Genomic DNA, 22,028 nt, shown 5'->3' with positions numbered 1-22,028 from the left:
TTTCTTCTTTCTGGTGGTGACCCACCATTCAGTGACTAGCTCACAGTGAACAAAACACATCATATGGATTTTTCTCATATTGCTTCATAAGGCTATTTTGAAATGCATGCCAATGTCTTCAGTTCATGCTTGAAGAAATAAGATGAGGTTACATTAATTTCGAAGGTCACATTGGGGAGACGTGAGCCTGATATTTGTACTTCATTTCGGTCAAAACTTTATTTTACTTTTTACAGCTAAGACAATGCCTTAAACGTCTAAAATTTCAATGTCTTTTCCTCTTTCTACTTTGTTTGATGTCAAAATAACCCTCGTTCAGAATGTTTGCTTGATGCAAAATAGATGATAAAAATGGGTTTTAAAACACACACAAACATTTTCTATAGCTTTAATTTAATGGAGGTCTGAAAGCCTCAGTCCACAAGACTATAGTCCAAGCATAGTGACCTGAAAAATTCAGGGATTTATTCAGGAGAATTGGGTCTCATTTCACTCAGCTTGAATGCCTAACCCAGGAATCATGCATTCAAGTTCCCAGGGCCACCAGCCAAGAAATACAGGGAGCTTTACATAACCCCAAGAGGCACAGCTATTTCCAAGGACAACTGGAGAAAGGAAAGCCTCCTGTCACCAGACCTATTGCATCATGTCAACCTTGGAAAAGGAATGCAATACTGCTGTCCTCATTCCAGCCTGAGACTTTGGCAGAGGTCCACTCTGGGTGAGTGGGGAGGATGCCCACTCAGCTTTTCCACCTACCTAAAGTTCAGATCAGACTAATATACAGAGCACTGCCCATGGATGCAGAGATTGGAACAGATACAACACGAAATGTCTTTCCATAAGAGTCATGGTCCCTACATTTTTCTATTTGTTAAAGTACACATCCCCATGCAAACTAGTATAGCCACTTTGGAAATCAATACAGTGGTGTCTCAAAAAAAAATCAAGAATACATATACCTTGAGACCCAGCTATACCACTCCTTGGCATATACTTAAAGGATGCTCCACCATACTGCAAGGACACTTGCCCAACTATGTTCATAGCAGCTTTCTTCACAATAGTCAGACACTGGACACAACCTAGATGTACCTCAAGCAAAGAATGGACAGAGAAAATGTGGTATATTTACACAATGGAGTATTACTCAGCTGTTAAAATAATGAAATCATGATATCTACAGGCAAATGGGTGGAACCATAGAAAAATCATCCTGAATGAGTTAACCCAGATCAGAAAGACAAACATGGCATATACTCGCTTATAAGTGGATATTAGCTGTAATATAAATGATAATCATGCTACAATCTACAGACCAGAGGCTAAGTAACAAGGGGGTGGAGCTCAATGTGGGGAGTACAAGGATCTGCTTGTGATGGGAAAATAGAATATATTTTTCTTTTTAAAATATATTTTATTAATTTATTCATATTACATCTCATTAGTTATCTCAGCCCTTGTATCCTATTCCTCCGTCCCTTTCATTTTCCCCTTACTCCCCTCCCCTATGACTGTGACTGAGGGGGATTTTCTCCCCCTGTATATGCTCATAGGGTATCAAGTCTCTTCTTGGTAGCCTGCTATCCTTCCTCTGAGTGCCAGCAGGTCTCCCCATGCAGGGGATGTGGTCAAATATGAGGCATCAGAGTTCATGTGAAAGTCAGTCCCCATTCTCCACTCAACTGTGGAGAATGTCCTGTCCATTCGCTAGATCTAGGTAGGGGCTGGCACTAGCCTAAGGGGCATGTCTCATGAAAGTCTTCACTTAAAAGGAAAGTGGGACAGAGGGGAGGACATCCTATTGGGATTCTAGGTGAGAGAAGCATGGGAGAATGGGTAAACAGAAGGATCCAGAGGGTCCTAGAAACCTACAAGAAAAACATTATGATGGCCTAATCTGGGCCCAGGGGTTCTGCTCAAACTATGGCACCAGCCAAGGACAATATGTACAGTAAACTTCAAACCCCTACCCTGATCTAGAATATATTTTTCAAGAGGACATGGGGAAAGTGGGATGGAAACAGGAAGGATCAAGTGGTGAGGAGAGAGAGTACTGGAAGAAATTAATGGAATTAGGGGTACCTTTCCTGGGCGGGTGAGGTTAAAACCTAGTGTAATGGAAACTCCATGAAATCTACAATGGTGTCCCTAGCAAAGACTTCTAGTAATGGGGAATATGGAGCCTGAACTAGCCATCTTCTGTGACCAGGAAGTCTTCCAGAAGAGAGACTAAGACACCAACCCACCCACCAATTTTCAACTTACAATTTGTCCTTCCTGCAAAATGCTGGGGCAAAAGTGCTACAGAACTTGTGAGTGGCTAACCAGTGACTGGTTCAACTTAAGGTCCATGCCAGAGAGGAAAACCACATGTGACAGTGCCTGGGTAATCAGAAACAAGAGGCAGGACAGCCCAGAGAGCCAGGATAGAACCAAGTACAACTGGAAAAGAAAAAGGTGATTCCTAATGATATTCTGCTATGTTTGTAGACAGAGCCTAGCATAATCATCCTCAGAGAGTTTCATCCAGCAGCTGATAAGAGGAAATGCAGAGACCCACAGCTAAACATTAGGCAGAACATTGGGAATCCCATGGAAGAGGAGGAGGAAGAAAGGACTCTAGGAGCCAGAGCAGTCAAGGACACCTGGGCTCAAAGGGGCTCACGGGGACTAAACTGATAATCAGGGAGCCTGTATGGGTCTGACCCAGGTTATGGTTGTATAGCTTGGTGTTCTTGTGGGACTTCTAACAGTGGGAAGAGGGGCTATCTCTGACTCTTTTGCCTGCACCTGGGGCCCTTTTCCTCCTACTTGGTTTCCTTGTCCAGCCTTGCTATGAGGGTTTGGACCTAGTCCTATTGCAACTTGTTCTGCCATGTTTGGTTGATATCCATGGCAGGTCTGCTCTTTTCTGAAGGGAGATGGAGGAGGCATGCATCTAGGGGAGAAATAGAGGTGGAGGGAGATGGGAGCAGAGGAGGGAGAGAAACTGGTCAGAATGTGATACGTAAGAGGAGAAAAAAAAACCAAAATTAATTTAAAAATATGGTATCCCTTCCTACCTTGACCTGACTCATTAAACAAACAACACACAACAACTTTGGATAAGTTGCTTAACCTCCCTGAATATCACATGGCTGTTGTAAAAAAAAAAATACAGATATATGCCAGGTTCTGAAAGGGAAGCAATACATTATAGTGGTCAAATATACTATCTTTGGGAAAATGTACCTTGGGGGTCAGGCTGCAACACAGGAGCTGTGTAATGCTTCCCTCAGCAGTTGTCTTTATTCTCTGGGCTTCAGTTTCCCACCTGTGAGATGCTGGTCACAGCCATGTGTCGGAGGCACAGAGAGAAACACCAGTGGATCTTAAGCACAGATGTGAGTGCCAAAGTGAAAAAGAGCTGCTGCTGTGTCCCTCTCAGAAGTGGCCTGTGGTTCTTAGAGTTCAACCAAATGGACAGGGTGGTGGATGAGGGAGGGAACTGAAGTGGGTAAGCGGGAACAGGGAATGCATCAAATAAGGTGTCTTGAACAGAAAGGTAATGAAACACTGTCATCTCTTATGAGCTGTGGTGAGAAGCCTAATCAAATGGACAATAAAAATAAGAGTGAGAAGCGAGTGTGTTTCATGTTGGGATGTGTTTAGAAGTGTCTCCTCCATATGAAAGCTGAGGATAGTAGATTTGCCAGATTCTGAGACAAAGCCTTCCTTGTTGCTTTTTTTCATGCGCAGGTGAGGACTGAACCCAGTGCATTCTGACTACTAGGCAAGCATTCTTCTAATTGTTTGCTGGAGACAGGGCTATGTAATACAGCCCAAGCTGGTCTGGAACTCTGATCTTCTTACCTCCATGTCCAGGCTATACGGTAAAAGATCTGTTTCAACACACTAAAAAAATGTGGATTTATTAATTTATTTTTTTCTGCCTTTCTTTGTCTTGAACTATTTTCTGAGAAGCATCACCAGAACCTTTATAATGGGTGTTTTGTTGCTTTAAATTTTTTAAAATATGATTTTATTGAAATAGAATTGCATCAATTTTCTTCCTCCCTTTTCTCCTTCCAAGCCGTTCCAGCTGTTCCTGCCCCACATCAAACTCCTCCCAGGAGCCATCTCTCAAGTTGAAAGACTCTTCTTTGTATTATAATTATTATATTCATGTATATATGTATCTGTATGCACAGATACACACATTCAGCTTGCTGCATCCCATTTTTGTTATTTGTGTGTATATATACCTTCACGTCTGTGACCTATAGTAGCTCATCTCTGTGAGAGGCTGATTTTCATTCTCTCTGCAGTCAGTTTTTTATCATTCTTCTTCGTCTAGAGATGGGCCCTCATGAAGTCCTCCCTGTCCCGTTTGCAGGCCCATTGATGTTGCAACTCTTCCATTCTTGTTTATTAAGTTGCTTCGAGTGGAGGCTGATTCATGTCAGATTTCCAGGTATTTGGCTCTCTGGTACTTCTGCTCCCTCTTCTGTCATGTGCCCTAAGCCATCGATGTAGCCGTGAGTAGATGTAGTCACTGGGACTGGGCGTCTGAAGATCTGTTGATCTCCGCGTTATGTTCCCTTGTCGTCTGCTTTCTCTGTGATGTCTTTCTTCACTTGCTGTAAAGACAGGCTTCTTTGATGATGGGTGGTAGCTACACTTACCTGTGAGCACAATGATAAGATTTAAAGTATAAGGAATTATGTTGGCCTAGCAAAGAGTCAGTTGCAAATTATTTTCTAAGGTCCACATGGTCTTCTTATCCTAAGAACCTGGCAAGGTTTCTAATACCAGGCCTGATCTCCCTCCAGTTGAGTGGTCTTTAAAGTATATACAGCAGGAAGAGCGATAAAAGGGGGGAAAATCATGCTTTTTTATAAAGCCTGAAGGAATCACATTATTTTAGATTTACATACAGTTATACACAATATAAGTGTATATGAATGCACTATGTATATAGTTGCACACATGTATACAAATAATACACACACACACACACACGCACACACTGCACATGCGTGTGTGTGTGTGTGTGTGTGTGTGTGTGTGTGTGTGTGTGTGTGTGTGTGTAAATTAAGGGAGGAAATTGGGCTGACAAGAAGAATAAAAAGCATAGAATAACAAAAAACCATACCAAGCATGAGACTCCTCCTACTGGATGGCTGGTTTGAGGAGTTCAGCTGACTCCCAGAGCAATATAGATTAACACTGTAGACCTTGGTCTCCTGTCAGGAGTTGAGGGTAGTTCTTTATTTTTGCAGAAATTGCACACTTATGGCAAAAGAGGACTCAGATGATTTAAGCAGGCTCTGATATGACAACATCTTGCCTGTGGTCTAGCTTCCATGGTTACAGAAAGGACTATGTAAGCTGCCACGGGAGAAAAGCAGTTCAAACTCCTACCCAGCTGTAACACCTGTGAACCGTGATAATTACCAGCACGCCAAGGTTTGCACAAAGGTGCACTAAGTGACATTCACATGTCAGTGGCAACCAACAGCTCTCTAATTGTACTTTTAAAAAAAGAGCTTTTTCCTTTTTTTCCTTTCCTTTTACAAAAAAAAAAAAAAAGATTTTTTATAGAAGAATTTTAATGAAATCCCTTAAAATTCATTTTGTAAATTTTTTTCTACAGTTCAGTCTTCTGAAATGGGAAAGATATATCTAAGGAGCCCCTGCCCCCTTTACTAAGGACACAGACAGTGACTCTGGTATACTATAGAAGACCATATCTACGTCAGCAGGATTATGAAAATCATGTCAGCTAAGAAGGAGCTATTTTAAGTCAATCACTTCTCAACTTTGGTATTCCATATGGTTGATCCACATTACATTTCTTTATGCATCCGACCATGAAGAGGCCACAGTGGTCTTGTCCTATCTAATCCTTTATTAAACCAAATTAAAAATAATTTCTCAGTTCCATTATTAATATCCTTCCTCTGTGAAAAGCATCTCCCTTGACAGGCCCTATTGACATTCAGTCTAGACAGTGTTGGAGAAGCTCAGCTCATGAATATCAATAAATGTGGCTCACTGAGATGGGAGGATATTAAATTATTTCCAAGCATTTGACAGTTGACAAAATATTAGTATAGTAATTAAAAATTCAGACTGTTTAATGCCTAGTTGGGGCTCCTCGGCATAGCAACATGCAGTGGTCATATGCAAACAGTGTCCTATTACATGGCACCTTAAAAGAGTAATGTAGCATTCAGCTACTCCGGCTTCAGTTTCTATGAACCCAAGAGAGAGAGAGAGAGAGAGAGAGAGAGAGAGAGAGAGAGAGAGAGAGAGAGAGAGAGAGAGAGAGGATTATTCTTTTAAAGTCTCAAAGAGAGTTTGTGGTACACGCTCTTGGTTTAAAAAAATAAATTCAATCATAAATCTCATAATTTATTATTTTAATTTTATTTCTTCCCTTAAAGTCAATATATTTAACTGTAGTGGATATATTAAAGAGAAAGGATATTATTGGTAGGTTTTCTTTTCTTGCCTCCCTTCTCTCCTAACCCTCATCTGATTCCCACCTACCTTTGATATTCCCAGTTCCTTTCTCAGAAATGAACTTGGGTGTCCATATTTTCTAAAGGGGTTCCTTAGTCTCTTCCATATGTAGTCAAGCTGGACAGCTGATGGCTAAAATTTTCAAACAAGAGAAAACAGAGTCCATTTGAGATGTCAACTGAAAACAGAGATTCTTAGGTCCCACCCTCAGGGAGATCTGAGGAGTTTGGGTGATAAGCTTCAGGGATCTGCATTTTTAAAAAAAATTTGATGAGGGTTAACTAATTAGTTAATTTACTTATTTATTCACTTTACATCTTGGTCCTAGCCCCTGCCCTCCTCTCCTCCCATAACCACCCTCTCTCCCTCCCCCTTCCCTATTCCTAAGAAAAGGGGAGGCCCCACCCATCCACCCCAGTTCACCAAGTTGCTTCAGGACTGAGTTCCTGCTTTTTCCCTGTGGTCTGGCAAAGCAGTACCATCAGGGAGTAGTGATCAATGAGCAAGCAGCAGAGTCCATGTCAGAGACAGCCCCTGTTCCCCTTACTAGTGGACACACAGGAAGCCTGAGCTGCCTATTGCCTACATCTAGGTAGTGGACCTAGGTCCAGTCCATGCTTTTTTAACCACATGCAGAATTCTGATTCAGGTTGTCTAAGAAACACATCTTGAAAAGACTAAACAAAATCCACTTCTTGTTTTCAGCTTGAACAATCCTGTGATCCCGGAAGTCAACAGAACACAGATCAAAAGGCAGGCCTCTTCTTCCCCTTCAATCAAGGTAATTCTGATGAGGACAGCCAAGTACATTTTGTTAATAATGCTTGCAAGAACCAGTCCAAAAGAAGATGGGGAAAGAGATTTGATATTTACCAAGTACTTCCTATGCTCGAGGCCTTTTATAAATGCTCTCCAATTTAAGTCAAAACACATACTAGTAGAGGTTGACTATGTGTCCTTGCCTAGACTGTGCTACCCAGGAGATTTCACCCCACATTCCTTCTAAACCCAAATTCCTGGGATCAGCAAAGTGTTAAGGGGTGAGGCATTTAAATTTCTGTCTTGATTCTTATTCATCTCTTTTACACATGTACAGTAGAAGCATAAAATTTATCCCAGTTCAATTTCAGGATCTGTAGAGGTTTAGGGTAAAGAATAGATTTTCTGTCTCTTCCACCTTTGGGGGAAAAAAAAGATGCAGAGTCTCACCCTTGCAAAATATTTAAGACTTGTTGGGAGAAAAGTATCATGTAGATGAAATAAATTGGTGGGTTAAATGAATAAAGCAACTGACATATTTAACACTCTCTGTGGCTGGCTCATTTATACTTTTTTTTTAAATGTCCTTGTGCCAGAATTCTTTTTTAAATTTTATTTTATTAATTTATTCATATTACATCTCAATGGTAAGCCCCTCCCTTGTATCCTCCCATTCCTCCCTCCCTCCCATTTTCCCCTTATTCCCCTCCCTTATGACTGTGACTGAGGGGCACTTCCTTCCCCTGTATATGCTCATAGGGTATCAAGTCTCTTCTTGGTAGCCTACTATCCTTCCTCTGAGTGCCACCAGGTCTCCCCATTCAGGGGATGTGGTCAAATATGAGGCGCCAGAGTATGTATGAAAGTCAGACCCGACTCTCCACTCAACTGTGGATAGAATGTCCTGTCTATTGGCTAGATCTGGGTTAACCTAGAAGCAGAAAGACTCAAATGGTATATACTCACTTATATCTGCATACTAGCCCAAGGGGCATGTTCCATGAAAGTCTTCACTAACCAGGAAACTGGGACAGAAGGGAGGACATCCTATTGGGACTCTAGATGAGGGAAGCATGGGAGAATGGCAAAGTTGAAGGATCCAGAGGATCCTAGAAACCTACAAGAAGAAAATTATGATAGGCAGATTTGGGCCCAGGGGTCCCGCTCAAACTATGGCACTAACCAAGGACAATACAAGCCGTAAACTTCATTTATACTTTTATCCAGTAAGTATTATTTGAACTTCTTGCTAACATAAACCTGAAGGCTAGAAATGACATGACCTCTGTATAAGGAAAATCTTTTTAGTGTTGTGAGGCTAAGGGAATCATATAGGACCAGGATGTAGGTAGAACAGGCTTGGAGATGAGGTGGAGAGGAAAGCAAAATGAAGCATGGAGAAATCAATAGAGGAATAGAATATGTTTTCTATTTGTATAAATGCAATGCGGTCCTCAAATGTATTTTTATGTACACATTATTTAATTTTTTCACAAGTTTTATCCTGAAAATAATATCGCCTGGGAGAACATTATTAAAACAGATTCTTGACCTCACTTTCAGGAATTTTGACTCAGAGGGTCTAGGGGAAACCAACAGGTCCTCTTCCAGAACAGTGAGCACTCAGTTGTTGAGGCAATCTCCAACACCCCCACATCTCCTTCATAAGGAATCAACATTTTCAAAGTAGGAGAAACAGAACCTAGTAGTCCCCATTGTGAAAAATAGCAAAATTTAATCACCTTGAAGTTAAGTTTTAATCAGTTCGTGGTCCGGTTGTGAGGAAGAAACGAGGATTTATTTGATTTTCATACTATTTGCATATGTAGTAAGTGTTTAATACAGGCTACTGGTATGTTTAATTTTCTTTTTCTTTCTTAATCTTGGGAACAATTGAGGACCAGGAAAAGATTAACCCAACATTGGCCAAGGTGTGAGCTAAGCCCATGATTATTGTCACAACCTCAGAAACTTGGTGGAGTTCACAACCTCAGTTTGCAAATGAGAAGCCCAGTGCCTGAGAGAGGAAGGCTTTCTGTTGTCCTGTACATGCGCTCTACAGACTGGTAGACTTAGGGGTTCAGCACAGGCCCTCCCCGAGAGCCTTTACCCTGAGCGTGTTCTGAGAAGGCCTTTCTGCTTTGGCATCAGAGCTGCTTAACTTATTGAAGAGATAAACATGACGGGATGCCATGAGAATAGGAACCTGAGCTTGACTGCCAGCTCTGGCCTTTCCACCGGAAGGAACCAGTGCACAGTTGACATGACACTGCGCAATAAAGGCTGTTTACACTGCTGAATGTCACCTTGCTCCGTTGCCTTTATTCCCATGGGAAAAGGACCAAGAATATAGCTTACTTCCGACGCCAGCTTCTAGTCCTTTCGCTCCGGAGCCTTGGTGAGAGAATATTTTTGGCTGCTTAGTCCTTTCATCTTCTTGTGTCCCTGCCTGTCCCTGCTTGTATTTTGATAAAACTATACCTCCCGCTGACACTTATTCATTATCCACATAGATTTTTTTTTAAACGGGAAGCATTCTTGTGTACTCTCGCAGGCAGTATGAACTTTTGCCAAGGCAAGAGATAGGCATGTCCACCTCTCCTGCCCTGTCCACGTGGGGCGCTCTGTGTGGCAGAGGTAGGACGGCAATTTCTAAACATGACAAGGATGATTTATCAGAACAGCTTTGGTTGAGCATCTCTTTTATTCCATGTTGGATCAGCCAGGTTTAGGTTCCCACTGAAACCAGCAAAATTTAAGATGCAAACCTACTGTCAGTTTAGAAGTTTATCATCCTCAACCAAAAGAAATCCAAGAGTTATACTAAAGAAATAACTGTTTTGACCTTAACTGTAGAGTTTTAAGTTCATATAAAGAAGGCACCTTCTTGCTGCCATAAGGAAAAAGTGAATACATTTCAGGGTCAGAGTTTGCCCATGTAGTTTCTTCTTCTTGCATCTTGAGGAGTCCACGTAATTGAACTCTCCTTCTTTTTTAAATATATTTTATTAATTTATTCTTATTACATCTCAATTGTTAGCCCATCCCTCGTATCCTCCCATTCCTCCCTCCCTCCCATTTTCCCCTTACTCCCCTCCCCTAGGACTGTGACTGATGGGGACCTCCTCCCCCTGTATATGCTCATAGGGTATCAAGTCTCTTCATGGTAGCCTGCTATCCTTCCTCTGAGTGCCACCAGGCCTCTCCTTCCAGGGGACATGGTCAAATATGGGGCACCCAGATCTAGCCAGTGGACAGGACATTCTCCACAGCTGAGTGGAGAGTGGGGTCTGACTTTCACACGAACTCTCCTTCTTAAGTAGGGACTTAGAGAGTGTGTCTCAGAATGCTTTAGGCGCCTGTGCTTCAGACCACCCCAAACAGACCTGTGAAGGTACCTCAGGACTCGCATTCCCTCTTTAGGAATTGCTTCTGTAGCAAAGTTGGTTTCTCCTTTACTATTGTCTCCCGTTTGCCTCAATGAAATGTAGCCATCGCGCTGGACAGTATTTGGAAGCTAAGGCTTACTAAATGAAACCCAATCTCTGCTGCTGGCCTTAGCTTCCACTTGGTCACTGACTGCAGCAGGTGACTGTTTATCTGTAGTTTAATTAGTTAACACTAGTTAAGTGCTTCAAGAATTCATCCATTTGACAATAAAGGGAAATCTCCCATCATCCTCTGGTCTCCTAGGGTACTTGATGAATCTCAGTCATGCCTGCTGGTCCCTGAGTGTGGGAAAATAGGCAAAGGCAGAGTGTTTGGTTGAATCCCTTGCAAATGCACCTCAGTGTCTGCCCAGCCACTGCAACTGGCACAGCTGATGGTGAGGAATGCAGAGGAAAGAAGGGAATCAACCTAAAAGACCGAAACCGATGCTTACCTAAGCCTGGCTTGAGCCACCACGTGAGCTCTTATAATACCTTGGCCCTACTCCAGCTGTGTTTGGCTCCGTTTGTTTGACAGGAAACCCTTCCTCTTTGAAAAGGGGGGCTGCTAAGCTCTGCAATGCCTGCAGCAGAACACAGTAAAGCCTGGCCTCCAAGGGTGTGGCTCATATAAATCTGGTTCCGACGGGAACACCGAAACCATCCACTGCTGACACATCTAGGAATGAAAGAAGCACGACCGCTTTGAACTATTGTCAGAACCTGTACGGAGTCTCAATTCTGGAACAGATGCATCATTTTCTGTGCCTTTGGCTGGGAAGCACTTCCTCCACACACATTTTCTTGGCCCCTTCCTCCTTCTATCGTCCCCTAGCATCATGCCTGCACTCCCACTGAGTCTGCCAGGAAAGGTTGCTTACTAGGTCTATGGAGACCAAAAATAATTTAGGGACTGTCACTACTGTCAAGTGTTGTTGACAAGATAAAACATCTCAAATCCAGGAGATTTTGTTTAAAACAAAAATATGTATCCATTCCATAAACTTTTACCTCATATACACCTTTTGTTGTTGTTGTTGTTACTGCTGTTGTTCTGTAGTTAGGTTTGGTTGGAAAACAGGGATTTATAAACATTTCAAAGAAAGCTTGTCACTACAAGTGACTGGAGCTTCTTGGAATTGGCATGCCAAGTTCCCAGTTGTAGACAAGTGTACTGCAGAAGGAAAAATAAGCTTCTATAAGCCCATATAGGCGTCTATAAGCCCAGTAGAATGAGTTTCTCACATGTGCTGGTGTCACTGAGGAAATAATTGTTGCATTATAATTGTGCACGGATACACACAATTGGAGAGTTTTCAATATCATACCTAGCATGTAGCTACTATTTCCTTTATACCTAGCATGTAGTTAATATCTAGAGATTAAAAATTGAACATGAAAATTAATATTACAGTTGACTGAGGCAAAAAGATGACTGAATTGAGCATCAGTCTTGGTTATAGAGTAAGATGCTTGCCTAAGGATTCAAAGCAATAAAATAATCAATAATAATAATATTCGTAGTAATAATAATAACAACAACAACATTGGTGGGTTTTTTTTGAGACAGGGTTTCTCTGTGTAGCCTTGGCTGTCCTGGAACTTGCACTGTAGACCTGACTGGCCACAAAATCATAGGTATACCTGCCTCTGCCTTTGCTTCTGGAGTGCTGGCATTGAAGGCATGTGGCACCATGCCTGGCTCTTGTAATTGTCATTCCTTAAAGTACATAAAGGAATGCAACCATTATAAACATGTTTAGAGGGAAACTATTCAGACATTTGGTGAAAACACAGGAGAATGTGTTTAGAATGAATCAGAGTGAAACATTGTAAGTGACCACACCAAGGCCAACAGCGATTGATAAGGTACAGTATGGAATATGGCCTGAAAACTAGAAGATGTCGTCCAAAGATGAATGAAAATCTTGCATTTATAGGATAATGGCAAAAGTTGTGTCCCCAAGGATCAACTAAATCACAAAATAGTCAAGGATACAGAAGGATCCTTGGGGCCATAGGAGGGCTTTTTGAGGTATAGAAAGGTAAAAATCTATAGCACAGTGAGAAGCAGGTGAGGAATGTCCTGACCTTGTAACTAAGGGAATATTCATTTTAGGACAGAGTGAACTGTGAAGATGGTATTATGTGAACCATGGCTTGTGTGGAATGCATAGGAAAGCCTTGAAGAGGAGAAGATTCTGGATAGGAGTGAATAAAGAAAGGAGAGGTGGCAGGCAGCCTTCTCAGCCAGGTCCTGTCTGGTTGGAGGTATGTGTGAAAGCTTCAGGGCTCTTTGCATCAGCTGAGCCTGCAGCTTCTTCCCATCTCTAGCTGGCTCCTGAGTCACTGCCTTGTCTCCTGCCCTACAGCCAGAGCCTGAGATCTCTTTGAGATAGTTCCTCATGCTTGTTGAGTTTTGCATTGCCTGCGCCTAGCACAATCCCTTGTGCTAGTTAACCAGCGGCCAATAAATCTTCATTAAGTGAGTGAGCAAAAGGGCAGGGTTCTACTCTTCAAAGATTCATTGCACTGAGAGTGTTACAATGCTATGAGTAATCTCTAAGTTCAGATTCACAATCTAGGTGAACTGATCCCAAAAACAGATCCAAACCGGCCCAATAATTGACTTGAGGCCACTTAGTGCCCACCCTCATTGATTCTGACTCAGTAAATGTTGGTTAAGCCTGAGGTGTTTAAACCCCTCATGTCTTCTGTTTACCAGTCAGGTTTATGAGTCTTTAGACTCCTGGCTTTGACTTCAAAAAAGACAAAGGTATATAAGAATACTCAGGAAAGATTTGTTAGAATGCTAGCGTGTAAATTTAACCTGCAAGCATAAGCAAGTTTAGATACTCGCATGAAGGATGAGCAGCCAAGCCTCCCAGCACTTGGGAGGCAGAGGCAGGTGAATCAATGTGAGTTCGAGGCCAGCCTGGTCTACAAAGGGAGTCCAGGACAGCCAAGTCTACACAGAGAAACCCTGTCTTGAAAATCCAAAAAAAAAAAAAAAAAAAAAAAAAGAAGAAGCCAAGCCAAAGATATAGAGGGAGACATTACAAGAAGAAGCACTCTATATCCATTGTCTTTCTCATTCAAAACCCCATTCTTAATTTGTGTCAGTGATTTCCACCAAGCAATCACTTATGGCCTTAAGCTAACTGCTCTATCAATTGTCTATCAGATTTTTTTTTTATGGTCAAGAATTTGGTAGCAGTCTAGATGTGCTGTCCAGACTTGGGGTTTCTTAAGAGGTTACAGTCAGACGGCAACTAAGGTTTCCATCCTAGAAAAACAATTTACTGTCTGATAAGACTCAAAAGCTAGCACACCTTGGATTTCAAGATACTTTTCACTGTCCATCCATGTGGTCCCATGGAAAGTTCAATTTAAAGCTTCTTACACGGTGACTTGATGCACTGTAGGTACATATTTTTAGAGCAGGCAACAGTCAGACGAGAAAAAGAGTGAAACTGTATTGTAGCATGGATATAAAATGCAAAGGGTTTCAGCAAGTAGATGAACAGTCAATAAGAAAGGAGCATTGAGCTTTGGAAGTACTTAATCTAAGTTTATAGACAAAGGTTACAAGATGACTCAATGGTTTCTAATCGATTAAAAGATGTGAATTGGCAAACCCTTTAGAATCATGAGATGTTACCTAAGATTCATAAGGGTTACTAAACATGGCTTTATCAGGATATAATAAGTCTTTCTATTCATTCCAAGATTTCAAACCATTTGAAGATGAGATATGTCATTTGTAAAACAATTGGGTATAGATGTACTCCTATGATCTGAGCCAAAAGTCCAACATTCACACCTTCCACTGAGAGCACTTTGTGGTCCTGGAAGAACTTAAACTATTTCTTACACAGTACGGGTATTGATTGTTCAATATTTTCTATCTCAAACCTCATCTCTTTCTTTCTCCTCTTCAAACTCTATAGTTAACATGGTTTTTGTTGTTGTTGTTCTTGTCCAAAAGCCTAGAGTTCTTACAAGTCTCTCTGCCTTGATGTTTGGTGGCTCCTAGTTGAGGCACTGCTTTGCCTTGGTTCTTCACTGTTTCTTCAACAACTGTACATCCTCGTCCTTGACTCTAGTGCAGCTTCTAGTGTGTAGAACAGCTGAGTCTTTGCTTCTGGAACATGCCATTCTCTGAGCCACACCAGCCCGCCTTCTAAATCTGCATCCATGTCTTTGCTCAGGTCTTGCTACTCTCATTTCTGAATTGAGTTTTATAAGAACAAGTATATGCCTTAATTGTCTCTATAATAGCTGCAATGACAATAAAGTAGGTCATCAGACATCTTTTTGTGTACAAGTAAATAATGAATGTGCAAGTTCAAGAAGAACATAATTACTTTTAAATGTAGGCTCTCCAGGTACACTACATTGTTCAAAACAAACTGGTGGCCAAGGGAAACTAACTGAACAGTTGTTTACAATCATTACTTTGTCACCATTAAGAGAAAGGATATGGGGAGATAACTCTCTTGGTAAAGTGCTTTCTGCACAACCATGAAAATCAGAGTTTGACCCTCAACAGATGCAAAGAAAAAACAAAAGCCAGACATAGTAGCATGTCCTTGCAATTCCAGCAGCAGTGAGGCAGAAACAGAAGAATCCCTGTGGCTTGCTAGCTAGCCAGTCTAATTAGTAAGTGAGCTCAGGTTCATGAAAATCCTGTCATAAGAAGCAAGGTGGAGAGCAGTTAAGGACAATCCCTGATGTTGAATTCTTGTCTCTACATGCACATGAGTTGTACTCTTAAACACATGAGTGCACACACAGACACACACACACCCACACAAGAACACATGAACACTATATATATATATTGTCTGATATATATATATATATATATATATATATATATATATATACACATATATGTGGGAAGCCGCGCCCACATTCGCCATTACAAGATGGCGCTGACACCCTGTGTCCCATGTTGACAAACGACTAATCTGCGCATGTGCAAAGGGATTTTCCACTCGCTGTGCTCTGCCTCTCCCGTGGCATTATCTCGCCCGATGAGCAACAGCCAATCAGGGACTGACACATCCTAAGCAGAGGACAGTTTCCTACATAAGGGAGGGGTTTCTGCTGTTTGGTCTCTCTGTCTCCGTTTTTCGTGTTGTAAGCTTATGCTCTTCCTCTCAAGAGGCAGTAAAGCTTTACTGCAGAAGGATCCTGTTTGTGTGTGCAGCGTCGTTCTTGCTGACGAGACGGTAACGCTAGCCACATATGGTGCCGAAACCCGGGAAGACTACACCATCGTCAGCACCTTCAGAGAGCCCCTGACTACAGGGAGGATTCAGAACTGCAGGGTTGATAAGTTCGGAGAGGTATGCATATTTCTGAAATTCTTGGGCTGATTCTAGCTGTAATATTTGCTGCCGTAATTGTTAAGAGGGCAGTAGATAAAGGACAGGTCACCCTAAAAGTTCAGGATAACATGTCAGAAACCGAACGTAGTAAGAGGCTAGGTGCGGGCGGGAAGAAGAATGCCCGTAAAAAGGAAAAAGCGGGCGGGAAGAAGAATGCCCGTAAAAAGAAAAAAGCGGGCGGGAAAAAAAAATGCCCGTAAAAAGAAAAAAGCTCAGGACCCTCCTGTAAAAGGAGTGCAACCCCCCCTCAGGACCTAGTTCACCGCCGAGAAAAATATCGCAAAGGTTTTATCCTTTAAAGGATCTTGAGACATTGAATATTGATAGCTCTACAAGCTTTAATACCTCTGACAATAAGACTCCTGATTCGGAGGAAGAAGCCGAATTAGAGGAAGAGGCAGTCAGGTATGAGGAAGAAAGATACCACCTAGACGAACGAGAGGGTAATAAAAAACCCTCCCTCAATTCATCTCGCAGGGTGGCACCCACTGCTCCTCTACCCTACGAACTGCAGTCTGGATTTTCCTTCTGGCCAGAAAAGATTCGTAAAAAATTACATAATTTTTTTTCTGTGTTTGAAACAGAGAACGGGGGTCGAGTCCATGCTCTAGTGGAGTTCAATCTAATAAAGGACTTGGCTGAATCTGTTCACAAATATGGGGTTAATGCAAATTTCACCCTGATAATGTTAGAAAGAATTGGCACTGGTGCCCTAACTCCTTCTGATTGGCAGATGGTGGCCAAGGCCGCACTTCCAGATATGGGCCAATATATGGAATGGAGAGCCCTGTGGTTCGAGGCCGCTCAAACACAGGCTCGGGCCAATGCCCTTGCACTTACCCCTGAACAGAGGGATTAGACCTTTGATTTGTTAACAGGTCAAGGTCAATTTACTGCAAATCAAGTAAATTACCATTGGGGAGCTTATGCTCAGATTTCACAGACTGCAATTAAGGCCTGGAAAGCACTCTCTAAAAAAGGGGAAGGTAATAGGCACCTCACAAAGATTATTCAAGGCCCTGAGGAGTCGTTCTCCGATTTTGTGGCCAGAATGACAGAAGCGGCAGGGCGCATTTTTGGAGATTTAGTAGATATTGAACAGGTTGAGACAAGTTTTTCAGTCCGCGGTAAAGCGGGGGAGGATTCTCAGGTTGTTGAGACAAGTTTTTCAGTCCGCGGTAAAGCGGGCGACGTTCGAAGACCCTTTAAAAGTGGGAAACTCTTCGTCATGTCTGATCAGGGCGGCTCAGAAAGGGCTACTAAAAACTAAAGACTTGAGAGACTCATGCTAAAAATGGAGTCGCTCGCGCAAAAACAGCACAAGGAGGGTAGGAGGAGGAAGAAGGCGGAAGAGGCCACGCCCAAACGAGATAATCCGCCATCTTGGTGTGCCTCGGAACTGGCACCACCGCCTTATGCGGACACTTCACCTTTATCAGCACCACAGGGGAACTATCATTCTCTGTGCCCAGAGGTTTGAAAACAGGCTCGTGCCACCTTCCCAGTGTTTGAGGATGCCAACACCAATGGCCATGATTAATGGAGGAGCATTTGGTAATGCTACTCTCAGCTGGAATACATCTGACCTCTTTGAAACTTCTAACAGGTGATTCGGCTCAGATGCGAATGAAAATGTCAGGGTTATGCATTACATCTGTGCCATATAACAATTTTACACGTGCTGCTAATTTGTCTAAGAGTCTTTCAGCTTATCTCCAGGGGAACTGGTCCACAGAGTTTGAAGAGATCTGTACACCGCCATTGTTACACTCGTAGATGTATCTGCAGCTGATGGCCTTGCCTCTTGGATTCAACAAGCTATGCATCATCTTAAAGAGTGGGCAGGTATCGGGGCTTTAGCTATGGCCCTTCTGATTATCAGCTTCCTCTGCCTTGTGTTTCTTCGGCGCTTGGTCATATCCCGAAACAGAGACCGTGCCCTAATTGCACAAGCCTTCTATGCTATTGAGGCTAAACAGTCCCCTCAGGCTTGGCTGGCGGCCTTTAAGTCCTGATCCTCGTCACGTTCCGGGTGCAAGGCAAAGCACTACACAGGAGGTACATTGTTTGCAGTTAATGGCTTCCTGGAGAGCACGTCTGATTGCATGTGGGCTGACACCCAAAATCCCACCTCCAGAAAAAGGTGTCGGTCGGGTCCAGAGCTAGGCTGGGGCCGAGCCCCTAGCTAAGTTCTGTTGTACATCAATGGCCAAACTTCAGGGCGGGTTTCGCACATGATCAAGGTGAATAACCTGGGTTATGGGTGGTCATACATCAGTGCCCTCTGGAGATCAGACCTCTACTCTCACCCGTTTCGTCCTGTTCTTACAAAATAAAACAGGGGGGACTGTGGAGAGCTGCGATGTGCCATGCCTTAACAAGGCGCAGGCTTCCGCCTTCCGCCATCCCGACGGCGAGCGCTCTCTAAGATAAACAAGTCCTTATGTGGCAAAAGGCTGTGCAAGGGTAACTGGTGATCTGATGACGAGCAGTCCTGCTCTGACGCAGACCTATGAGGAGGTGACACCTGGCATGAGCTGATTGGCCCTTGAGTTGTACTTAAGCTTGGCCCTTCCCTTCTTTGGGGCCATTCCCACTGAGCTTAATCCTGAGTAAAGATCTCGAGAAGAAGTCTGGTTGTTGGCTTCTTATTTCCACTGGACGGTCCGGCGCCAACAAGTGGTTTTAACTGGCCCAACTGGGCTGTGAACAAAAATTCCCTGGACTATGTGTTATCTCGGTTCAATATGAAAATTTCACTAAAGCAGCTAATCTGTCAAAGAGTCTCTTTCAGTTTATTTTACAGAATTGGACAGCGGAGTTTGAACAGACCTTAAGAGAATTGCGGACTGCTATCATTCAAGTCAATTCCACACGGCTGGATCTGTCACTTACTGAGGGATTCTCGTCGTGGATATCCTCAGCCTTCTCCTTCTTTAAAGAATGGGTTGGGGTTGGATTGTTTGGAGCTGTAATCTGCTGTGGATTAGTGTTGACCCTATGGTTGGTCTGTAAACTCAGGGCTCAAACAAAAAGAGACAAGGTGGTTATCACCCAAGCACTTGCTGCTTTAGAGTCTGGGACCTCCCCTGATATGTGGCTAACCATGCTGAAGCAATAAGTCGCTGGCTGCTCAGCTCTTGCACCCTCAGAGTCTCATCTCATTGCACGAGGTAGAGTGAGTAAGCTTCAGCAGCCCTGGAGAGTTGCATAGCGAAACATTGCAGTAGAATGGCTCTGAGGCATATATGAGCTAATTCTAGGGAGGCATGTCATCTTGCATGAAGGTTGCGTGTCCCAGTGTCCTTCCCCCAGAAAAAACGGCACAGGGCCAGGCTATGACCTCTCCGGGTGAAGAGCTTAGGGGAGAGTTGTGTATGCAGGCCTGATATTTTGTTTGGGGATTTGACCTCTGTCTCCACTCTCCCTATTGGGTGTCTTATTGCTTCTTAATAAAAAGAAAAGGGGGAGATGTGGGAAGCCGCGCCCACATTCGCCATTACAAGATGGCGCTGACACCCTGTGTCCCATGCTGACAAACGACTAATCTGCGCATGTGCAAAGGGATTTTCCACTCGCTGTGCTCTGCCTCTCCCATGGCATTATCTCGCCCGATGAGCAACAGCCAATCAGGGACTGACACATCCTAAGCAGAGGACAGTTTCCTACATAAGGGAGGGGTTTCTGCTGTTTGGTCTCTCTGTCTCCGTTTTTCGTGTTGTAAGCTTATGCTCTTCCTCTCAAGAGGCAGTAAAGCTTTACTGCAGAAGGATCCTGTTTGTGTGTGCAGCGTCGTTCTTGCTGACGAGACGGTAACACTAGCCACACATATATATATTAAAAAATAAGCAACAAGAAAAACGCAGTATCTGGACAGCACAACCAAGAACTTTCTATTTTTATAGTGTATTTTTTGATTGTTTACATGAACCCAGCTGGCTTTAAAAAAGAGACCTTTCCCTTTTTTGTCTATTTTCCCTTTTTACTGAGAAGCTCATGGAAAGATAAAAACAAGATCGAGATGATGGTCTCTTTTCTCTTTGTGTCAGATGCATAATCTCTCTCCCTCCCCCCTTCTCTCTCTGCCTTTCTTTCTGTCTCTGTCTCTCACTCTCTGTGTGTGTCTCTCTGTCTTGTTTCTCTCTTCTCTCTTCTCTCTCTCTCTCTCTCTCAGATATATGTGTGTGTGTGTGTGTGTGTGTTTGTGTGTGTCCAAGGAATGATACATATCCGTTTCTGATCATAAAACACAACAGGAGGGAATTCATCCTGGTGGGGTGTGAATGCCTATCAATCAAAGATGGATGGTAACCTAACCTTAACCTCACACTAGGTCTCTGGGATAAGGCCAAGTAACAGGAAGAGAAGCCTGCTTGTTCTGCATGTCTCCCACAGTCAGAAAGCTCTAAGCTGGAATGTGAGCCTCCACCCCACCCTACAGATCTCAGTGGGGAGCCCCTGCCTCTCATCAGCAGTTTGATTTCATTTTTCTGACCTTCAATTTCTTTATCTATGCTTTGAGAATTGCTACTTTATCATGCTCGGTTCCCAAACAGTGCAAACTACTCCAAAGACAGGTATAACATCAGCTCAGCCTGCGCTTTAACACAGCTCACAGATGTTAAGCTCCTCTTTTCTTCTCTGATATGGCCACCTTCAGAGAACATTCTAGCACTCACGAAAAACAGATTATTTCTGGCTTCACTTTTCTGCTTAGTAAGGGTAGGGCAGGGCTCTGGGTATGTTCTATGTGTCTCTCTGGCTTGCATATGTGGGCACACCCATTCATGGGGCTTTGTTTCCTTAACCTCAAGTTATGTAACGTGACGATGTTGGGCCCTAGATTCATTTCCACAAGGACCTGTTTCAAAATCTCTGTCGATTGCTGTAGGGCTCTGCATGTGTATATAAGACAGATAGGTCTATACATGTTTTCCACTTGAAGTACAAGGTCTGAATTAGGTCATTCGACCTTTGCGGTTGTTTTTTTTTTTTTTAAACCATTTCATAAGCCACTGCTTTGGTAGCAGGTGAGAGTCACGAAGAATAAACTAAAAGCAAGTAGTTGCGTCTCCTTTCACTTTACATATGCGTACACGTTGGCAGGGAAATGAGTCACCGTTTCTGGAAAATAGCAGATGATGACTTTATTCAAAGGCTGCTTCCCCCCCCCCCCACCTTAGTGTAGATCTCCTACAGCTGGATTGACTCTCTGCACACAAAGGACATGTTAGGAAGGGTATTAGCCTGCTCTGTGCTCCAGGGCACCATTGTGTAGCAGGCAGTACATGGGCAGTATCCAAGGAACCCTCCCCTAGTCTGTGGGAAGTAAAATAAACAATAGTCAATGACTCAAAGATTGATCCAGGATAGCACTTAATGCAGGTCGCTGCCTACTATGTGCCAGGTGCTATGTTTACGCATTCTCTAATCCTGCTGTCAGTTCAGTTTATTTTGCAACCAATGCAGAGGCAGGGTAAGAAATTTATGCAAGGTACCAATGTTACAAAGCAGGGTTAAGATTTAGAGCCGTAGGGGCACAGTGTCCAAGCCCCATACATCTGCTGGGTAATACTGCTGCTCAACACTGCCACCCATCTCCTTAGATGTGCCAGGAGGATGGACTTGCCTGGACTGACAGACACAATATCAGCCCTTTCTGCCTGGTGCAAATAAATGTGTTCTGGAGCACTCTGGCTCCAGTAAAGTCATACTTGCTTTGCAAGATGAAACAACAATGTTTGCATACTCTTGTGGGGTTTTATTTCCTTGGTTCGTACTCCTGAGGTCAGGTCATTTCCACCTGTTTTTTCCTCGTTGCGAAAATACCGAGAGATAAACTTTCCCTTTTCTTCTACCTTCCCCTCCCCCCCCTCCCTTTTCCTCCCCTGCTATTCCCTCTTTTCCCTTCTTTCCCCCTCTTTCCCTCTATCCC

This window comes from Acomys minous (genome assembly GCF_964271855.1).
Source record: "Acomys minous genome assembly, chromosome: 12".
Classification (NCBI taxonomy): Eukaryota; Metazoa; Chordata; class Mammalia; order Rodentia; family Muridae; genus Acomys; species Acomys minous.
The sequence above is the reverse complement of the archived record's forward strand: the minus strand, read 5'-3'. Positions refer to the sequence as shown.